General features: G+C 41.9%; 1 protein-coding gene across 1 annotated transcript in view; it reads left to right on the forward strand.

Moving 5' to 3' along the window:
• LOC134285723 (GATA-binding factor C-like) overlaps nt 1-22,330 on the forward strand; it is a 663,267-nt gene that overhangs the window by 624,119 nt on the left and 16,818 nt on the right. The gene's annotated exons all lie outside the window — the stretch shown is intronic.

Raw genomic sequence — 22,330 nt, forward strand, 5'->3', positions numbered from 1 at the left:
CTCTGAAACTCGCTGGAAGTTCTCTGAAATTTTCCATAATACCAAAGAAAATTCACTGAAACCCCTGCAGACCCTATGCAACGCACCTGAGGCCCTCCGATACCCACGAGAACGTTCCTGTAACGCCTCTGGAACCCGCTGAAAATCTTCTGAAACTGTCTGAAATGCCCCCTTGGACCCTCTCTCTAACGCACATGATACCCTCCGAAACATCTCAATTCTCAATCACTCCACTGAAGCACCAGCTAATGTCTCTGAGCTAGTCGTTATTATTGCGTACTCCAATTGGTTATGGGCCTATTCGCAAAACGTATTTGCAGATTTTGTTTGAACCGTTATCAAGATGAATTCCACCACAGCCAGATCTTCAAGCGCTGTAGGTAGTCGCAAAGTCACTTCAAGCCTTCCTCTAATCAAACGTCTAACCGGAAGAGACAACTGGTTCACCTGGAAGTTCGTTGTACAGATGTTCCTAGAGCTCGAAAATCATCTTTCTCCTTGATCCCATCAATTATGTTCACGTCAAGGAAGCAACGTCGCACTATGGGCCAGAAATCAAAATTTCGCGACAAAAGTCAAAAAAGTTGTTTTTCTAAGATCAATCAATTTTCATATTTGTATGATTGTTTGGGCTATGTTTGATTATATACCGACTGATTTTTTCGATTTGTAACAAAATTGTATCGTTTTTTGTATGGAGAAACTTCTTATGAGCGAAAATTCTCGAATTTAACCAATATTAAGAAAAATGTGATTTGTGGTGAAAAATGCGATTAAAAAATATAACGCATACATTTTCTAAGAGTAAATTTAGTATATTTTGCATGTTTGATGCACAAATTGCGATGTTTTTAAGTTTAAAAATAAATTTTACAATATTTACTCAAATTTTACGGTTTATTTGCCAATGTGTTCAAAAAGTAGGAGTATTCGACCGTATTCGACATGCAACCGGTTTAGGATGCTAGTTTAGACTCTTCTTTTTCGAATGCAACCGGACTTTTTTGCGGGAATTTGCGGGAAGCCAAGTTAGAGTGATTTTAGTACTTGCTTAAATTTTACAATATTTCACGCTGTGCTTCAATAATCATCCACTCTTGCCATTACGACGCTATGACTTTATGGCTTGCGAAACAATATACAAAGCAACAAACAACTTTCATTCAGGAAGGTTTTGTTTCAAATATAAATGTGATTATGAGCTTTTAAATCAAGACCACAGACTTACTCAATGTGCAAAGTTTCGGTATATCAATCAAAATTAGAATTTTAAATAAACTCAACGTACATACATATGTACAGATGGATACATTATTAGTGAATTTAGGAACAAATCCACAGCTCAAGTGAGATTTAAACTCACGACCCTTATATGCTACACAAGTGTTTTACCGACTTAGCTACCGAGCCTATCAATGACACGGCATTTTAGATATATTAAGGAAAATTAAATCTTTTCCATAATCGCAAATATATCTATCCCACTTATACATATGATCGAAGAGCGAACACAATTTATTGTTCAAATACCGACTCCAAGTCATTTGGCCGAGTGTCATTTGGTTGATTGCCGCTTGGCCGAACGCCATTTGGCCGAACGTCATTTGGCTAAATGCCGTTTTGCTGAAGAAGAAACGATCGTGCCACTGTTCACCACGTCAGTATAACTCAAAATAATCCCCTTTGATTAAAAGGAGGAAAAATCTCTGATAAAATATTGACAGTTTTAACGCCAACACATCCCTGAATTGTAAAATAAGAAAGAATAGTCAATGATTGAAGGTAGGAAGAAGGAAAAACTAATGATGATCAAATTGGCAGCTAGAATGTGAAAAGAGATCTCTGAATTATTTTGAACATTATTCGGCCAAGTGGCATTCTGCCAAATTCCGGACATCTGAAACACCTGAGCAGCGAATTTTTTCACCAAAAACTATACATACATGACATATATACATAAATTGAGATTATTAAAAATCATGATTGACCACACGAATTTATGTACCGAAACTTTGCACTTTGAATAAGTGTGTGATATTGATTTAAACGTCTACAATCACAGTCTTACCCAATGAGAGTCTAATAGAGGTGGGGAAGAAGATACTTCGTGTGCGTGAGATCCGTGTCTGGTGCAAATCATGTCACTACTACAAGCAAAGCGAGCTCCCATAAGAACGCGTGTCAAATAGTGACGTCACTATTTGTGTTTACATTTTTCTTTGCTTACTATTACATAGCCATCTCTTCTTCTTCCCCACATGTAATATACTCTCATTGAGTCTTACCTGAAACGAAACCTTCCAGAATAATAGTAGTATGTTGCTATGTGTATTGTTTCGCAAGCTATAAAGAGATTGCGTCGCAATGGCAAAAGTCTGTCTAAGAGTGGATGGTTATTAAAGCACAGCGTAAAACATTGTAAAATTAACGCATGCGCTTAAATCATTCTATCTTGGTTTCCCGCAAATTCCCGCAAAAAAGTCCGGTAGCATTCGAAAAAGAAGAATCTCAACTAGCTTCCTAGATCGGTTGCATGTCGAATACGGTCGAATACTTCTACTTTTTGAACAAATTGGCAAATAAACTGTACAATTTGAGTAAACATTGTAAAATTGTAAATTAAACTTAAAGAAAATTTTCGCTTATAAGAAGTTTCTCCATACAAAAAACGATACAATTTTGTTACAAATAAAAAAAATCAGTCGGTATACAATCAAACATAGCCCAAACAATCATACATATATGAAAATTGATTGATCTTAAAAAAAAAAACAACTTTTTTGAATTTTGTCGCGAAATTTCGATTTCTGGCCCATAGTGCGTCGGCAGGAGAAGTTTGGTCGAAGCTGTAGAGAGCCTTCGAGGACTCGGGACTAGCCAGACAAGCCGGGTTCCTGCATCGGACCTCACATCGTGCGAATCCATGGGTGATCATGTGGACCGGATTGTTTCGACTAGAGGTGTGCGCCGCCACCGCCGATTTTCGGTTCACGCCGCCGCCGCCGATTATTTTTCGGCGCGCCGCCGCTTACGCCGCCGAACTCCAATTTTCTACGCCGATCTCAAAAACGCATTGATAAGTTATATTATTTCTTGATTTATTTCATTACAACATTTCAAGCAATTCATTAGAGTCATCTGCATACATAGCATTTGTAAGGTCGTTTTCAGCGGTGGTCCATTTTTTTGGTCCAAATTTATAAAAGTTCTAAAAACGTGAAAGAGTTTGTCCTTTGAATTAAAACGAGTTTACAAAGATACCGGGGGTACCTGCACACTAATATTCAGATGTTCCAGCTCAGTAATTTTTTCACTGAGTACAGTATTTTTTCCATCTTTTTACTGAGTTTTCAACAGCAGGTTTATCTCGGTACATTCGGTAATCGTATTTACTGTTCACCAGTAACGATATTTACCGTGCATCAGTAACTTTTGACAGTTTATTAGCTGAGCACGGTAACTCATATACAGAATATCCGCAAAATATACAACCGAGTGTACCGAGTTAAATCTGCTGTTGAGAAAAAAAAAGATGGGGAAAATACCGAGCTGATCTTAGTGTGAGAAGATAACTAAGGCCGATGCAAATATCATTTTTCTTTTATGTCCGAGACCTCCCATCGGGTACGAGGGGGGGGGGGGGACAAAAATAAATAAGGAACAAACAAAAAAAATCCATTCAAAAATTAAAAATTTTAGCAACTATTGAAATAGTTATTTATGCAACAAGTTGCAAAATGATGATTTTTTCGGCACGAGTCGTACGTTTATCCAACGAGGCTTGCCGAGTTGGATAAATACGACGAGTGCAGAAAAAATCGAGTTTTGCAACGAGTTGCATACAACATTTTTTGTAATTACGAAAAATACCTATCTAGTATAATATATTGTCACAACACAATCATGTATCAGGAGGAACCACGTGCGAGCATCCATGCTCATCAGTGTAGTTTTTTTTATTCGATCAGGTAGGCTATGGTGTAGCATTTGATCGAGCTCCCGTTGTCAAACAGTTGTTTGTTGGCAAAGGCAGAAGTCGCTAAAGTACCTCCACCAGCTTCTTTCTCACCCGTACTGCCATCGGAATCAGAATAAAAGTCGTCTAGATTCATATTCCTGCTAGAGAGTGGATGTATAATCATCAGCTGAATCTACGGATAACACGAAATTCAGTTCAAAGTGTGTGCTAGCAAAAGTGCCGAAAAGTGCTACTTTTCGGCACCTTTAAGAGTGCCGAAAAGTAGTACTTTTCGGCACACTTGCATCAGAAGAGAAAAGTAGGCCTTTTCATGACACTTCAGCCAACTGAAAAGTGAAGTTTTTCAGAACGTAATTACAAAAAAACATTTTTCAACTATTGAAAAATAGTTGCTTGTAAACATTTTTTCAATTGAAAATGAAGTCATGGGACGCCATGTTTTTTTTTCGCCCCTTCAATATTTTGGGATTTTTGAAGGGTGGGGGGGGTGACATAAAACAAATTAAATATTTGCATCGGCCTAATGGCTGAATAAAGAATCTAGGGATTCCAAAGATTAAAGAAAATGCTGGTGATTCTGAAAAAAAAATGTTTTTGTCGTGTTCATCTCCAGAAGAGATGAAATTGCTCCAGCAACTCTTTTGAGGATTCTTCCAGCAGTTTTTCGACAAGCATTCCGCTAAGAGTTCCTCCGGGAACTCTTGAAGGTCCTTCGGGAAATCCAAGGGTTTCCTCCGAGATATCCTCTAGGATTTTTTTGGGCATTGCTACAGAAGTATCACTGAGACTTTTTGTAGTACATCCTCTAGAAATTTCTCTAAGAGTTACTCCGGGTTTTCTTTTAGGAAATCCTCCAGGAATTCATCTAGAAGTCTAGAAGTTTTTCCTGAGAATTCCTTTAGAAGATCAACCAGGAATTCCTCTAGGAGCACCTCCGGAAATTTCTCCACGAGTTCTTGAACAATTTCATCCGGGAACTCCTTAACGAATTTCTACGGGAATTCTTTTGAGGGTTCATAAAAATTGCACTGGAAATACCAGAAGTTTCCTCCGATAATTCCTCTAGGAGTTTCTCTTGTTATTCCTCTAAGAGTTCTTCCGGCAAGTTCTGTAGCAGTTCCTCCAGGAATCCTCTTAAGAGTTTCTTTAAGAGTTCTTCCACAAATTCTTTCAGGAGTTTCTCCGAATATTCCTCTAGAAGTTCCTGTGGGAATTTCTCTAGGATTTCCTCTAGAAATTCTTCCGTGAATTCCTTCCCTTCCGAGTGTCTTCGGGGAATACTTTCCATTTTTTCCGAGAATTACACTAAGACTTTCACCGTGACTTTCTCTTAAAGTTCTCCCGGGAATTCGTCTAGAAGTTTTTTTCCGAGAATTCGAATATTTTCGGAAACACCTTTACGAGTTTCACCGGTAAGAAGTTCCCCAGGCAGTTTCACGACGAATTGCTATATAGTTTTTTTTCTAGAACTTGCTTTGGGTATGCCAGGAGTTACCTCCGATAAATCCTTTAAAAATTTCCCCTGAAGTTCCTCTAGAAGTTCTTCCGGAAATTTCTCTAAAGTTCCGGGAATAAATCCAGGAGTTTCCCCGAACGTTCCTCCGGCTGGGAATTCCTCAAGAAATTCTTTCTCTACGATGTTTTTTGTCTATAGACGCTTTAACCAGTTTGGTCATTCGCGTTTGAGTTTTTTCTCTACGAATTTCTTTACGAGTTCCTCCTTGAATTTGTTTTCGAATTTCTTCGGCAATTTCTCTACGACTTCCTCCGAAAATTCCTTCGAAATTCCTCTGGCAATTACTTTACTAGTTTCTCTAAAAATATTTCTAGGAGTTGCACAAGCAATGCTAGGAATTTCCTCCGAGAATTCTTCTGAGTTCCACCGTTAGTTTCCCTAAGAATTTCTCCGGAAATTCCTCTGAGAGTTCCTCCGGCAATTTCTCTAAGATTTGTTTCCGGAATTCTTCCAGGAGTTTCCCCAAACGTTTCTCTAAGAGTTCATCAGGGCATTGGTTTAGATGTTCTTTTACAAATTCGTGTAGAAGTTCATCCGGGAATTCCTCTAGGTGTACCGGAATGCCTCTACGAGTCCCTCCGGGAATTCCTTAAAGAGTTTATTCGGAAATTCCTCTAGAAATTCCACCGGGAATGGATCATTGAAGCCGACTTTTCCGCTACTCACCGCACCGCATCAAAACAAAAGCGCCACGGTCACACAGTGACAGCAGTCGAGTTACGTCAAAAACACAAGGCTACGGTGGCGCTATTTGTTCATTTCATAGCGGCTGTTTTAGTTAATTTAGTGATCCATTCCTTTAAAACTTCTTCCTGGAATTCTTTTAGAAGGTCATTCTGGATATTTGTTTGGGTAGCTGATAGATGATTCACCATAACAATTATTTCAATAAATTTTCAAAAAGCATGTGAAAATAAAAAAAAATAATTAAAATTCATTCGGCGTCACGCCGATCACGCCGCAGCTACCGGCCAAATAAGTGCAAAACGCCGCCACCGACAGATTTCAAATCGGCGCACACCTCTAGTTTCGACTGCTCATCAATTCAACGGGATCGGATTTGCGACTACGGAAGAGTGGATCGGAACGTTGCTGCTGGCAGACCTGCCGGACGAGTACGGTCAAATGATTATGACTCGGGCATACTATTGAACTCTGGCATGGGCAACAAGTCACGCAGGATGTGGACATTTTTCTTGAAATCGAAATCATTTGAGTGTCGAAAGATGTGAGATATAAGTCATGCCAGATAAAAGATGTTAGGTGAGGAATGACAGATGAGAGTCAATAGATGAGAGATGCGAGATATGAGACAAGAGTTGAGAGATGATGATGATGAGAGATAAGAGATGAGAAGTGAGAGATGTGAGAGGTGAGAGATGAAAGATTAGAGACGATGATGATTTTGTTTATGGTGAGAGATAATAGATTTTGTTGATAATGATGAGAGATGAGATATGAGATATGCAAAGTGAAAAGTGAGAGATAAGAGATGGGAGATGGTAGATAGATGAGAGGAAAGAGATGAGATGTGCGAGATGAGAATCGCTAGATGAGAGATGAGATATATGGGATAAAAATGAGAGATGATAATGATGATTAAAGAGAGATATGAGAGGTGGGAGTTAAGATACAAAATTTATAAGAGATAACAGATGAGATATGAGAAATAAGAGATAACAGATGAGAGATGAAAGATGGTGATGACGATGATTAGGATGATGATTATGATGCTGATAATTATGAAAAATGAGAGATGAGAGATTGTCATTACGGTTGTAAAAATGTTATAAAAGCGACTTTAAAGTTGACTGGAAATGTGCAACAAATATGGTTTTTTCATAATTAAATAATTCCTCAATCAGTCCCAATACCAAATCAAGATGACTTAATATCTACAAAATACCAAAAGAAATTATTTTCAAAACCAGACTAACCGATCAATACCTTGTCTAGGTATGATACCTAGCTTAGTTATGCCGCAGTTATGTGTTAGTTATTCGTTCCTGCTCGGAGTGCGATACTTGACCACATGAGTTCAATTGGGGCGTTATGTTTCTCTTTCTCCTATTTCGTGACGTTTGCTTGTCTGCCCGGAAAAAAAACTCTTGTTTTTTATCGGTTAGTAAATACTTCACTCTCTACAGTTCCTTACACTTGCTAGCTTTCCCTCAAAAGGAGAGCAGCGACCGTCGAAATTTATTTTGAAAATTTATCATGCTAATCAACGCGCAAAACTTTAACGGCACAGCGAAAATTTATCTCCAAATAATCATTTCTCATTAATCTGAACCAACAGCAGCGTCGTGGAACTGTAAAAGGGCTGCTGCTGCTGCCCCATCGCTCTCTTTACACTAGCCACAGTTCATCATCATGTCCGCGCGGTAATCCATCCATCCATCCAAATGAGGAGAGCCCCATACAGGCAGCTGTGCCAGAAGGCTGCGCCGTTTTTCGACTTACCTAATTACGTTAGATGTTGTACCGCGCGCGGCAGCCAGCATGCAGAACCGTCCAATTACTGCGTTAATTTCTCCATCTTTCTTCGTCGTGAAAGCAAATGCAAAGCAACCGCCGCGCCGCGCTGCACCGTGCCGCGTCGCCATTGGGGCAGATTTGCCGTCGAGAAACTGTATTTTTTGAGGAAATATCACGTCGCTCACATCGCCGATGCGCCAGCCAGTCAGTGCCAGTTGCTATCGCGATCTTGGACACGTGATCCATGACCACATTGCCGACCAACCAACCGACCGACCGACCGACCGGACGATGTATCACCACCATCGCATCGTCTCTAATCTCGCTACAGTCATCATCGTCGTCATCAGCAGCGGTTTCGACAGTTGTCACAATAAAGATTAGCGCGTGGGCTACCGCAAAGGTCCACCACGGGCACGGTTGGCTACCGGTCCCAGTCAGTCGTTCCGGGTGCGCGCGGGGTGAGTGTGATAATCAATCCAATCGGATTACGATTATTATTGGGATCGTATTTCAATCGCTACCTTAAGAGCGCTGACTAATAAGGTGGTAGGGAGTAAATCTGTGCTCACTGCGGAACTCTTCAAGATGGCTTCAGATTATCATTCAGAGCTTCATTTGTTACCCGTGTAACATGCCAACTTGTCTATGATATCTTTCATTTGGTATTCCAACGTGGTTCACTAAGTGTGGTTCTTATTACTTCTGACGAGTATACAGATCTACCACAGTCCAGAGTTTCTAGTTCTAGTTCACAAAAGTGCTGCTTCCACCTTTCAATCAACTCGCCCATCTATCTCATTTGAGCGCGCGGAATCCATTGCGGTATACGTTAGGCTTCTGATAGAGCTTTTTTGTTTGCTACGTTCACTTCCGTTTGCACCGTTACTACGTTCTTCCGTATTCGATGCTGCTGCATGGCTGCTCACGGTGCGTTGTTTTATTCCAAAATCGGTCTGCACTCCTCATCGAACCATTTGTTCCGGTGGCTCCTTTTCACGTTTCCAACGGTACTATTAACTGTATCGTTGAAGGCTGCTTTGGTTATACACTCAAACCTCCATTTAGGTCGAATCCATTTGGGTAAATGGAATCTGATTGTGTTCAGAGCAGTTGGAGTGTTTTAGATTAGGGATTAGGTTGGTTTAAGGTAATTAAGTTGCAAGTGGAGTTAAGGGAAGATCAGGGCATGGACTGTTTAAGGTTTCATAAGAACTTTCTTGAGCAACCAGAATCGTTTAAGAAACGCTTTGAAGCGCCGCTGAAATCTCTCTGAAGCTCACTTAAGAGCTGTGATCGAAAATGTATTTTCAGAAATTGTAAGCCCCCTTAACCCCCCTTAAAATCTCCTGTAACACTTCTGAGACCCTCCGAAACCCCCTAAAACGTCTGTGTGACGTCTCTAAAACCCGTCAAAAATCGTGTGAAGCTTCCTAAAACGCCCTCAAAATCCCCTAAAAACCTTTCGGATCCCATGAAACGCACCTGAGACCCTCAGAAACCATCGAAATCGCCTACGTAACGCCTGAGTAACACCTCTAAAACTCGTTAAAATCCTCTGAAGCTGTTTGAAATGCCTTCGAAATCCCCCAAAAACCCCCTCGAATCCCATGTAACGCACCTGAGAACCTCAGAAACCCCCAAAAACGTTTACGTTACATCTCTGAAACTCGCCAAAAATCATCTGAAGCTTTCTGAAATGCCCCTGAAACCCTGCTTGGCCCCCATTAAAATCTCCAGATTACTCGCCCTTCTTAAACTTCTTTGCAATCTTCAAATCCATTTATAGGTAATGAATCCAATTAGGTAAAAATTCTATTTAGGCAGTCCCGACTCGTTACCTAAATGGAGGTTTCTGGTGTACTCCAGTATTGTCCTAGAGAGACCATATCGAGCTCACCCTCGTTCGGCAATGCTGTCTCAATATTCTGCGCGTAAGATAAGCCGACATCCGGTAACTTCAGTCATTATAGGTTGTAACGTGGTCGATTGTCAGTACCGGAGAGTTTTGGGCGCGGCTCACTATCACCAAGTAGTGGTCGGAGTCGATGTTAGCACCGCGATAGGTCCTGGACGTCGATAATGATCGATTTGCGAATACGTCTGTTTCGTCTAAGCGATGGGGGATAATCTGAGCGGAAGGCACAAGTAGTGTCAGTTTAGGGACCACCTCCAACAACCAACGAAGAAGGCAGAACTTCATACCCGACCCATTGAATCGCTCTTTGTCGCCAGGCCCGATGTCACTCCGGGCCACCTCGAAGGTCTTGCTTCGAAGAGGCTAATGCGCATCGCACCCTCGGTGTTAGCTGCGTAGCCTTGCAGGTACAAGCACATTTCCGGCTTACCAGGTGCTCTTACCACTGCTCAGCAGAAGGGCAGATTCAGAAGTTCACACCTACAATAAAGGGTTGGAATTCCCGCAAGTTTCTCATCGGCGAGCCTCCCCTAATCAACAGCCGCAGTTCCCAGCGGTCATTCGAAAGGAAGGCCAAGGACTCGGAATATGACGCGGAATATGACGCGGAAAGAGCATCTCGATGATCCTCTCCAACAACTCTGAAGACCACGGGTTCGTATTGGCACTCTCACAGAGGCCCCCATAGCTGGCGTTTTTTCTTGTCCTTATCTAGGTCTTTGGTAGCCGTGACAGCCACCCGCCGTTTATCCCGCCGCTTATCAGACAAGCTCGTTGCATCCGCCGCCTAGTTTGTAGGCAAGTGCGGTGCTGGTTCACTACAGCTTGTGTGGACCAGTACGCCGGCGGTTTACCTCTCTTAGGATGACCTTGCCTAGGCATGGTAGCATCGCATGCATGCGAGAGCATCGCTAGCAACTGGTCATCGCTTAGACCGAATAAATTTCGCTCTCTGAAGATCGCCGCCTTCCATACCTGCCGGGTCATTTCAGTGCGTTCGAGGTGGCGATTACAGTCAGCAGAAAAATGCCGCTTCTTTCGGTTCGTCATCGTGTCGTCCGTCTGTGTTATGTGCGTCGTCGTTCCCCACGTACGCTGGGTCATTTCAGTGCGTTCGAGGTGGCGATTACAGTCAGCAGAAAATGCCGCTTCTTTCGGTTCGTCATCGTGTCGTCGGTCTGTGTTATGTGCGTCGTCGTTCCCCATGTACGCCGGGTCATTTCAGTGATTTCGAGGTGGCGATTACAGTCAGCAGAAAAATGCCGCTTCTTTCGGTTCGTCATCGTGTCGTCGGTCTGTGTTATGTGCGTCGTCGTTCTCCACGTACGCCGGGTCATTTCTGTGCGTTCGAGGTGGCGATTCCAGTCAGCAGAAAAATGCCGCTTCTTTCGGTTCGTCATCGTGTCGTCGGTCTGTGTTATGTGCGTCGTCGTTCCCCATGTACGCCGGGTCATTTCAGTGCGTTCGAGGTGGCGATTCCAGTCAGCAGAAAAATGCCACTTCTTTCGGTTCGTCATCGTGTCGTCGGTCTGTGTTATGTGCGTCGTCGTTCCCCATGTACGCCGGGTCATTTCAGTGCGTTCGAGGTGGCGATTCCAGTCAGCAGAAAAATGCCGCTTCCTTCGATTCATCATCGTGTCGTCGGTCTGTGTTATGTGCGTCGTCGTTCCCCGATAATGCCGGGTCAGTTCAGTGCGATTCCAGTGTTGCTTATTGCCGTTCCGTTCTGTTGGGGTGGTTCGGTCGTGTGGAAGCCAAAGATCGGCGTTGTGCGGTAGCTTTGCAGCCAATGATCCAAATTAATGCGTGCTTGTTTTTGTGCTTTGTTCGACGTCGAGATACACAGACAACCAGCGATGGAGACACATAAATGGGTGAGCTCGTTTCATGCTATTATTTTATTGTGAATGTTCGTTGTAAAACAACATGACTAAGACAGTCGTAGACTCTTTTTTTTTTGTATTCTCTAAAGCACGCTTTGTATAGTCCGTCACTTCAAGTAACGGACACTGATTTTTTTTTTTGTGCAGTCTAGATTACGTTTTGGGAAAAAAAAATTGACTGATCATCTGACGTGGATGATCCATTGTTTGCTTTCCGCGAGAAGTAAACAATAGCACAAAAGTCTTCATGGCATGATTCAAAATCTAAATGTTACATGACCGAAGTGAATCAAACAACAAAACAAACAAAATCAATACACGCATGGATGTGCATTTTTTATGTATCTATTAGTTTAAAAGCATCCTTCATATATTTACTCAACAAGATCTGCAAAATTCATAGTACGAACACACATATTTAACTTTACATCTTAATGTAATGATATTTTATTTATTATTAGAACATTATTTTAAACGTAGGAAATGAGATATTACCGAACTTTTTTTACAATATTATTATTATATTCTTATCGCAGGTACATTGAAGCCGAGATTGAAGCAATGACCGAAACATTAATGGCTGGACATATTATTATTATAAGTTTGTTTTACATTCATACTCATTCAAATCTATACAGGGGAAGAACCGATTTATTTCGTTTGTTCTATCAATTTTAAACCAAACAGATTCATGAAACAAAAATATGGAAAAATTGAGATTTTATGAAAATTAACTTCCTCACATCATAAACCGCAAAACGAAGTTTCCAGAGACAGCTAGTTATATATTAAATTTATATTTTATGTTTTAATTTTTTTATTTTAATTTTTTATTCCGCTACATCATATTCTATTACAGTATTGAATATTATATTTCATCATGATCATTTATATTATTGGCGTTTTAGCTATACAGGGCTGGAAGGGTGCATCAGGGCATCATAGAAGCTACATCTGCACGAGAGAGTTAATTTTTGCTGTGGAGTTTCAGCCTTGAATGACAAAGCTGCTTTCAAGTTTTTAACAGTGATTATTATGCCAATGACAATTTCTTCAATCATATCGAGTGCTGGATTTTACTATTTGTCCTGATGGATATTACTGGTAGCAAACTCTATTAATGATACTGATTTAGCATCTTGGCTATGGTATTTTACAGCAAGGATACAAACAAAAATGTGGAGAAATATGTTAATTATCATTTCATATATTATTACTTCTTCCATTGTGTTGCATGCCTTACTACATTATACTCGTGAATTATTGTCCATCATCTATCACTTTGATATTTCATTATTATAATAATGTTCAACCTTGTGAAAATGCTCATCAACAAATAATTCTCAGCCAAATTATCTCTCATTTGATATTTTAGTTTATGTTACCACATTTGCATTAAATTATAGTATATTTCATTTTTCATTTTGTATTGATTATACCATATATTATATTTCATCATAAGTTACATCACTGACAAATAACTATGGAGTTGGGAGGACGCATCAGGGCAGCATTGAAGTTGTAACTGTACAACGGAGTGGTCGTCAGCCGGAGTGAGGTGAGAAGTAACTGTAACATCCTTGTAGATGGGCTCTTTTATCCCAACAGTTGCAATGGGTTTGACGCGTCCTTGTAAAAAACCATCCCGTAGCAAGCTTGATAAGTAATTAAATTTCATAATTCACCTTGTTGGATTATACTTTTCGAAAGATTTTCTAAATCCCGTGGATATCGCGTAAGTGTCACTACTTACGGGCCCGCCACACTCCCATTTGGCCCTTCATACAGCGGTATGTTAAATTCAGAGTTGTAATACAAATAATCTTTACTGTTAAGTGGAACTGCATGCATAACAAGACTCACCATCCTAGGGCTGCTATCTACAAACGTAGAGCAGTTAAAATATAATACATTAAAAATGCCTTTCAACTATTTTGAATTGTATTTCGTCATATAAAATTAAATGATTAACTAGATTACTATATGGAGTTGGGAGAGGACAACAGGGCTCACTGAAGAAACATTTGGACGATCGAGGGATTGCCAACCAGAGGAAGGGGAGTGAACACTATAATATTCTTGTAGATATATCTGTTGGCTGTCATTTCATATCTATTTTACTTTGCACTCCTAATGGCGACTACTACCACTACATTACTTGAAGATCAAACGCAGTAATACTATTTGTCGGTAAATAATATTTCTTATAATCATCTACCTTTACATTCTACTACACTATATTTTATTTCATTATGCATATTATAGTGCCTTTTAATGCGTTATACTATATTCTACTATATCATATTCTTTTATTAATTATATATCATCTAACTCGATAACATTTTATTATTATAATAATGCTCTACCCTGTCATCTAGGTCATGAAAAGAATCGTCAGTAAATATGTAGTATCCATCCAAATTATCTACATTTCAACACAATAGATTTCATTATTATTTTTATTGAGTGAATAACATTGCATCATAATATTTCATCATGTTGAATTATACTACATAACTATATTATTATATGAATATATAACTATATGACTATATAACTATATTTTTAATACTGTATAACTATATAACTTTGTAACTTTATGACTATATGGGGTCGGGAGGGAGCATCAGGGTATCATTGAAGTTGTAACTGTACGACGGAGTGGATTGCCAGCCGGAGTGTGGTGAGAAGTAACTATAACATCCTTGTAGATGGGTTCTTCTATCCCAACAGTTGCAATGGATATGACGCGCCCTTCTTATGACAAACCATCCCGTAGAAAGCTTAACAAGTAATGTAAATTTCATTATTCACCCTGTTGGATCATACTGTTGGAAGGAGATTCTCTTTATCCCGCGGATTTCGCGTAAGTGTCTCTACTTACGGGTCCGCCACACCCCCTTTTGGCCCTTCATACAGTGGTGTGTTGAAGTCAGTGTGGTAATGAAATTGATCTTTGCTGTTAGGTGGAACTGCATGCAGAGCAAGACTCAAGCTAGGATGGTGGCTACCTACATACATACATACATACATACAAACCAGCTGAACTAAGGCCAACTGTGCCCTGCCGACCCTTTCCGTAGCTAGTCGGCTGCAGTGGGCACCTGCAACTCCCACTATTGCCGAAGTGCCATGACGAGCTCTTCCACGTGGTCTCGTCTTGTATTTTAACCTTCAGAGTCGCTTCAGCAACACCCTCACCAATAACGTCCTTCGCCATACACTTGTAGGTGGTATCCTTCCGGATTTTGTTGCATTGGATCTCAAGGATCATTTTGTCGATACTAACGAGCTTGGTATCGCTCCTCATCGCATTCAAAACCTCTGAATAGTTAGACTCGTCCATCCTTATGACGGGCGTCTCCCTTCTTGTACTTGACACCTGCCATCTCCTAGCTCTCCTGTGTCCCTAGCTCATCCTTCTTCTTCCTCCGCTTCTTCCTCTGCCTGTCCACTAGGGAATCCACCCAGGCCCGCCCTACTCTGCGGTGGTTGAAGACCTACACAAAGTTGTAATCTGCTCCCTGACATTACCGACTTTCACGTTTGGAATAAACAAGCTCGCAAGACCCAGATTGCGAGCACCGCCTGGTGGTTGTCTCGCACGTCTCCTAGCGATCGCATCTGGCGTACCTGAGATGGCGTACCATTCGTGCTACCCGTGAATGTGATGGCCTCGTAGTCTGGGTAGACTTCGGCACTTTCAGCTCCCCAGGTTATGCTGCTGCTGCAGTTGCCATGAGTTTATCATGGCGCTGCTTGGTCGTCATTCTATCCACGACCTCTCCCGGAGTGCTAGCCTGAAAATAATGGGGTTCGCTACGCTGGTACTTCGTGCACACCCACCTACTCTTTTGTCGGCTCTCCTTAGAAGAGATCTAGCCAATCCACTCCTCACGAAAGGGGCTAACGTCGCCAGTATACCGCTACTAATTGTATTTCATTTTTGGTTTAAGTCTTCAGGCTCCATTAAAGATCTCTTTTTCACCCACTTGATCATTCATTTCTCGGCGCGGATCGCCTAACACCTTGAATTCCGGTTTCCTTGTTTCAATGGAAAAAGTGATCTTCTAAGTGTTGCCGGCCTCATCTGCTGCAGTGATTTTCAGGTGTATCGATAGGAGATAGGCTGTGTTGGAAGCAAGTGCTACGCATGGCCATGTTCTTGGACGCGTCGAAATCGAGTAGTCGAGGGCGTTTTCGTTCAACAACTGGTAAGTGCTGAACTTTCCAATCGACAGTCCAAATACCTCCTTCTACCTGAGCGTTTAAAATTCCTAGGTATCTTGACGAAGTGCCTTGAGCAGCGGTCGTACTCGAGTTCAAGTTGCATATATCAGATAATATGATCCCCTGTAAACGTTCGCATCATAGATCCTGTCTAACACACTTCCTGCAGCGCTACCATACTGAATAAGTTGTCCTTCAGTAGATCGGCTAGTATACGGGTGCTCTCTATGAATTTGAGAGATCGGCAGTTCCACGTTCCAAGTATCCAATCGCAAGTCATTTTTGTTTGCTGGGGCTGTTGCGTTGATCGCGCTTCATATTATTTTGTTGCTGACTTTCCGTTGCAATTGGTTTTCACGGCTGGCTCGCAGGGCCGGACATCAACCCCGTAACTTTCCGGAGGACGAAAGTGCACAGTTGAGCTAAGAATATTTTACTGGCACTTGGACGTTAATCAACCATCACTGACCTCCCGGGGTTGGTTACTCGACTTTCCCTAAAGATGATCATAGCCTGACCGCTGCCACGAGGGAATAGTTATATGAGCTGCTAAGAAGACCACATTGGACCACTCAATGGGCTCTATATTATAAGGTACGCGTTACTCATTCCTTGACCATGCTAATATATAGCGGATAAGAAGGTAAGGATGCGTTTCACAAATGCCTGGACAAGACCTATGGAAAATGCCCAAAACACGACGTTAAGGTTGTCATCGGCGACGCCAATGCGCAGGTCGGAAGAGAGGACTTTTTCTTTCCAATCATCGGGACAGAGAGCCTTCACTCCGTCACAAACGACAACTGCTTGAGATTAGTCAACTTTTCTGCTGTCAGGGGGATGGCCGTTAGTAGCACTTACCAGAGTTGTGCAGATGCGTGTGGACATGCGGCGTGCTATATTAGTGCTTGTTGTGCCATGCAATACCACTCACGCTAAAACCACTCAGCACCTAGAATGTGTAAGCCCTACTCATAAGTGCATAATTTCCAAACCACACAAAAATGTGTAGCAGTTACATATTCTCAAAAACAGCTCGTACACTCATCTAGATGCGAAATGTCGATAATGTTTTTGTTTCCCAAGGTCATTAGTAAACCTAGCTAGATTGCTGTACAAAAATGTTTGCGAATTAAACGATTGTGTGGACACAGGAACTGATTTTGTGAATGTGCAAGGGTTAAACATTTTTGGAGTATTCTGGAAATTATGCACTTTAGTGCTGAGCGGCGTTAGCGTGCTTAACTAATTGACGACCTTCATCCTGGAGCTTTTAGATGACAGTCACCCAGCAGTGAGTGATATAGCTTTGCGTCGGAACGACTGTCAATATGCGTTCGGCTGCTCAGGAGATTTGCAAAGAAAGAGTGTGGCGGGAGCTGCCACCGTATCAATGCGTTCCATTAGAATGTGTTCGTTAGCATCATAGAGACGGTCGGCTGTAGCGTTGATGGAGAAAGAAGGCAGAGCAATGTTGATGTTGCGGCGAAGTTTGCAACCAAATCGACCATGTACTGTACTGGTAGATGGTCGTCACTTTTCGGACGTTATCGTTGTTAGAGCTCTTTGGGGTTCCAGCATCGACTCAGACCACTATCTCAGTTATCAAAACCGTGTCGGAGTCTACGAACCGGCGATCGATAAGTTTCAACATGCAGCGGTTCTCGGAGATCAACGAAAGCGATAATCTCAACACTCACACTCAGTGAGAGTCTATCCACGGTGAGATGAGTACGGCAGTGGGGGATGTAAAAGGCACTGCTCAAAGATAACCTAGGAACGGGTGGTTCGACGAGGAGTGCCAGAGGGTAATGAAAGAGAAAAATATTGCCAGAAGTCGGATGATAGTTTCGGGAACCGCCAGGGAACGATACATAGAAGCAACCCAGCCAACACACGATCGCATATGCTGTTGAATGGGATGCTAAAGTGGAGGCGATATGCGTATTGTTAAATGAGAGCATGTACGCATACGGTCGCCACTTTAACATCCTATTCTACATCATATACGACTTCATGTTGGCTGGGAAGAGTAGACAAAAACAAATCCTCCGCATAAAGAAAAGAGAGCATAAGAATAACTTTACGAGAAAGCCAATGGCGAAACTATCAAACAGCGCCTTCTTCCGTCATGTGCAACGACCGTGATGGAAATTTGCTGACAGACAAAACAATGCAATGATGTCTGCCAGGTGAAGAAATTACTTCGATGAATTGTTGAAGTGTGCACATGGAAGAGTGACAGATATAAATCAAATCGACGACGATGAAAAGGCTGTGGAACCTCTAACGCTAGACGAGGTTAAGATAGCAAGTACAGGCCTAACACAGACAAACAGACGTAACTCTTAGAGGAAATCCATCAAAAACATTTGCCCGGGTCATTTCATGAGCACACTGCCACCTGTTGGTAGAACCACGCGCGACACTGTCGGCCATGATGGATTTCGATTTGACGTTTTTCTGACGCGCCTGTACTTTTCGTTTGCATCATTCAGCAACGTGTACAACTGGCAAACGTCACTAGCGTCTCTGGTGGGACGATCACGCATATCAAATGCAATTTGAATTGATCGTTAAATGCATATGCCAAGCCGTTTTGAAGAGTGTTTTTTTTTTTATTCCTGTTCGGGTTTGTCACTGCGACCAGTTTTTAGATCTATTGTGACATTACCCGTATCCTTAGTGAAGTGCATGTCGCATTACTCAATTGCCATTGAGGGGCAATAAAGTATCGATTTTGATACAGCTTTGTTTTGTTTTCTTAGAAAACAAAACAAGAGTACTGATATTGGCCATGCATCGAAAACCTAGCATCACCCTTGTTTTACTGCTAAATTCTCCCCAATAGGAAGTTTAGGACCCGGGATTTAACATTAGCAGCAATATCATTCCAATAATGGAACATGTGTTCATTAATAAGGATTCTAATATGTTCCTCGCGTATTGATACTTTCCAATCCTCGAAGAGTTAGTACATACTTGGATCCCTAACCCAATTTGATTTCCTTTGCATAGAGTTAATCCTCAGATGATGAGGTTTCTAACTATATGCAAAGTAAAGTTGGTAAACTCAGTTTTATTCAAAAACTGGAAGTCACCAAAACATCAGTAGTAAGGACTAAATACTATAATTCCTTGAATTACCAGAACACATATTCCAAAATTGAAAAATAATACGATGCTAGATTTCGGTTTGGTAGATCTATCACCGCACTCTCTCTCTCTCTTCTTGGCGTAACGTCCTCATTGGGACAAAGCCTGCATCTCAGCTTAGTGTTCTATGAGCACTTCCACAGTTATCACCGCAACGCAACCCAAAAAGGCGATCTACCCACGCTACGGGCTCCGTTAAAGATCGAGCATCTTTTAAACTACCTCAACCATTCATCCCTCAGCAAGGATCGCCTGACACCTTGGATTGGGGTTACCTGTTTGGTGGACTTTTACCCCCGAATCAGGTTGTCCGTAGTGCTATTCTAAGCCGGCAGCTACACGGACATTTGAAGAGTGTTACTTCTGTGTCTGTGGGCCTAAGAAACAACACGACTGCCGAGAACGACGAACTCTTGGCTGAGCTTCTCAAGCACGGTAGTGAGCTGCTGTATTACTCCTTACACGACATTATATTGAAGATATGGGAAGAAGATGAAATGTCTGTTAGTTGGTTGGACGGTCTCGTTTTCCCTTGATAACAGAATAGGTACCGAATGAAGAGCGCCAAGTAGGGTCAAGTGGGGTGAAATGCCATTTTTCAAACTTTCATCGTTTTCAATGATGATTAGTCTCATTTGTTAGGCTTTCAAAGTGGTAACAGCAACTAGACAATATTTGCTCGATACTTCAGCAAAAATATTCACTAAATTATTGTATTTTCATCGATTTTTAGCGACTTTAAAAACTGATTCGTAAAACGGAAGTGGTGCAAAACGACCATCTGCCGTGGGGTAAGATGCCACTTCATGAAAACATTCAAAAATTACGTCCATCAGTTTTCGGGCATTTCCGACTCCTTTTTCCCCCTCTGTCCCGCTTTTTCGTATACTCAATAAATGGAGTGATACCCCCCTCCCCGCCAAACGATTGTCGTAATATTTGAATGACCCCTAACATGAAAAGCGTAGACATCAACAACCATGCGTCTCCATGTGTGCCTCAATCTCGTTGGAAACACTTGGCTGGTAATAAAATCACCAGAAAACCTTAATTGCAAGCACGAAAAACCGGAAGTTGCCAGTTTTCATTGGGAAATCAAAAGATTTTTCGTGGGTTTCGTGGCCTAGCTTCTAGAAGAATGTTCGATGCAAACGTATCTTGACACTATTCACCAATACTAATGATCAAGTCCCATTCAGGAATGATTTTATGAGTTGGGCCATTTTACCCCATCTTGGCATTTTGGGCTCTGTTCCCCTGCAAAGGAATTACACTTCTCAATGGAGCGTACAACTTTCTGTTCGGAGTTCAGTTTAACAGGCAGAGGCCGATTGAATAGTCCTTCGTCGGTGAGTATCAAATGGTTATTCCTGAGGGGCCGACCAGCTGAACCCCGTAGGCTGCAAACAAAGACAAAAGTGGCGATGTATAAGACCATGATTCTTCCGGTCGTTTAATGCGGCTGTGAATCATGAGAGAAGTTGATCGGATATCCTTTTTTAAAAAGACACGGACACGTTTAGTACTTCCAGTGAGCTATTCGCTCTTTGAAGGAAGCACGACACTAGACAACGGACTAGCATGCAACGCCCAGTGGCGCAGCCGAAAACTTTTCCTGACAGCTGCGGCGGGAATCGAACCCGCGCTCCTAGCACGATGCGACTAAATGCTTGGTGACACTAGCCGCACGACCACGAAGCCACACTCCTTTGGAGTCTTCGAACGTCAAGTGATGCGAACAATACACGGCGATAAACTGGAGGACAGCATCTGGCGGCGTCGCTTTAACTACGAATGACACCAAGTAGGGTATCGCGCCACTTGGGCGGTGGATTCTATATTCGTCTGTTTTCCACTATAACTCAGTCAATTTTGAACCAATAGACTTGAAATGTTCTACACGGGTAGATACTATACCTATCTCACCACATTCCAAAAGTTGTGTCAATTGGTTCAAATTTGACTGAGTTATAGTGGAAAACAGACGCATATGGAAGCCACCGCCCAAGTAGCGCGATTCCCTATATAAAGAGATGGATATAGTTAAGCAAATAAAACACGACAGGCTGCGGTGGGCTGGGCACGTAGCTCATATTTCGGAGAAACTGAGCTAATACTAAATTCAGTAGAAAACCAGTAAAATTCCGTCGGTTTCATGCTAGGCCGCACACACGTTGGCTTTTTGCAGTTGATGAGGTCTTAAGGTTCTCCAGTTATCCTAGTGGTTAAGGCTATATGGATCGCCAATCTGGAGACGGCGGAAGGCAAAGAAAGCCCTTAAATTAATAACTGTGGAAGTGCTCAAAGAACACTTAGTTGCAGCGAGGCAGGCCAAGTCCCAGTGGGGATGAAGAGCCATAAAGAAGAAGAAGAAGAAGAAGAAGAAGAAGAAGAAGAAGGACTTAAGAACTCTAAACGTTCAGGGCGACTGGAATCGATTGGCCCAGGACCGAGACCAGTGGCGGCGATTGCTTCATTCGGTGGAGACTATCCGCTACGAGTTTTAGTTCATCAAGTGTCGAGTAAGAATGTTAACAAAACTTAAATGTTGAGTAAAGGAGTAGGCATTATTCTTCTCCAACATATCAATTTTAGCAAATTCAATATGTTGCATTCGGATTTCGTCGCTACCATGCTTCCAGATTAGTGCAAATCATATTTTCCCTCATAATTATCAACCAATATTGACACCTCGCTGAATACGGGGTACCTACTGAAAGGCAAAACCAAATGTGTAGACCCGATTGTAACGCCTTATCGAAAACGATTTAATGGCGTCCGTACGTGCGGTGCCTGCCTGCCTGGGCGATGCGCGCGGGTGTCCGGATCGGCTTATGCGGTTTGCGGTTGCTCCCTAAGAAGGTGACGCTCGTTATCAGGTGGACACCTTTCGAATAAGAAGCTTGTCCGGCGATCGATGCTGATTGAATTGACACCGGATAGCATACAATGTAATTATTATTACAAATTAGCATGAAAGACGGAAGGTAAACTGGTTGGTGGGAGGCGCCTTATGTGATGATAATTGATTTGTGTTTGTTAGTAAAATTTGGTTGCGGCTCCATTTAGGGGTGAGTGCTAAAGTGAGTTATGTAGTATGTGTGGCGTTATGAGCCATAATGAAACTGTTTTGAGGTTTTTGAGACAATTATACGAAAAATTCTCCAATG

The sequence above is a fragment of the Aedes albopictus genome, chromosome 1 (genome assembly GCF_035046485.1).
Source record: "Aedes albopictus strain Foshan chromosome 1, AalbF5, whole genome shotgun sequence".
NCBI lineage: Eukaryota > Metazoa > Arthropoda > Insecta > Diptera > Culicidae > Aedes > Aedes albopictus.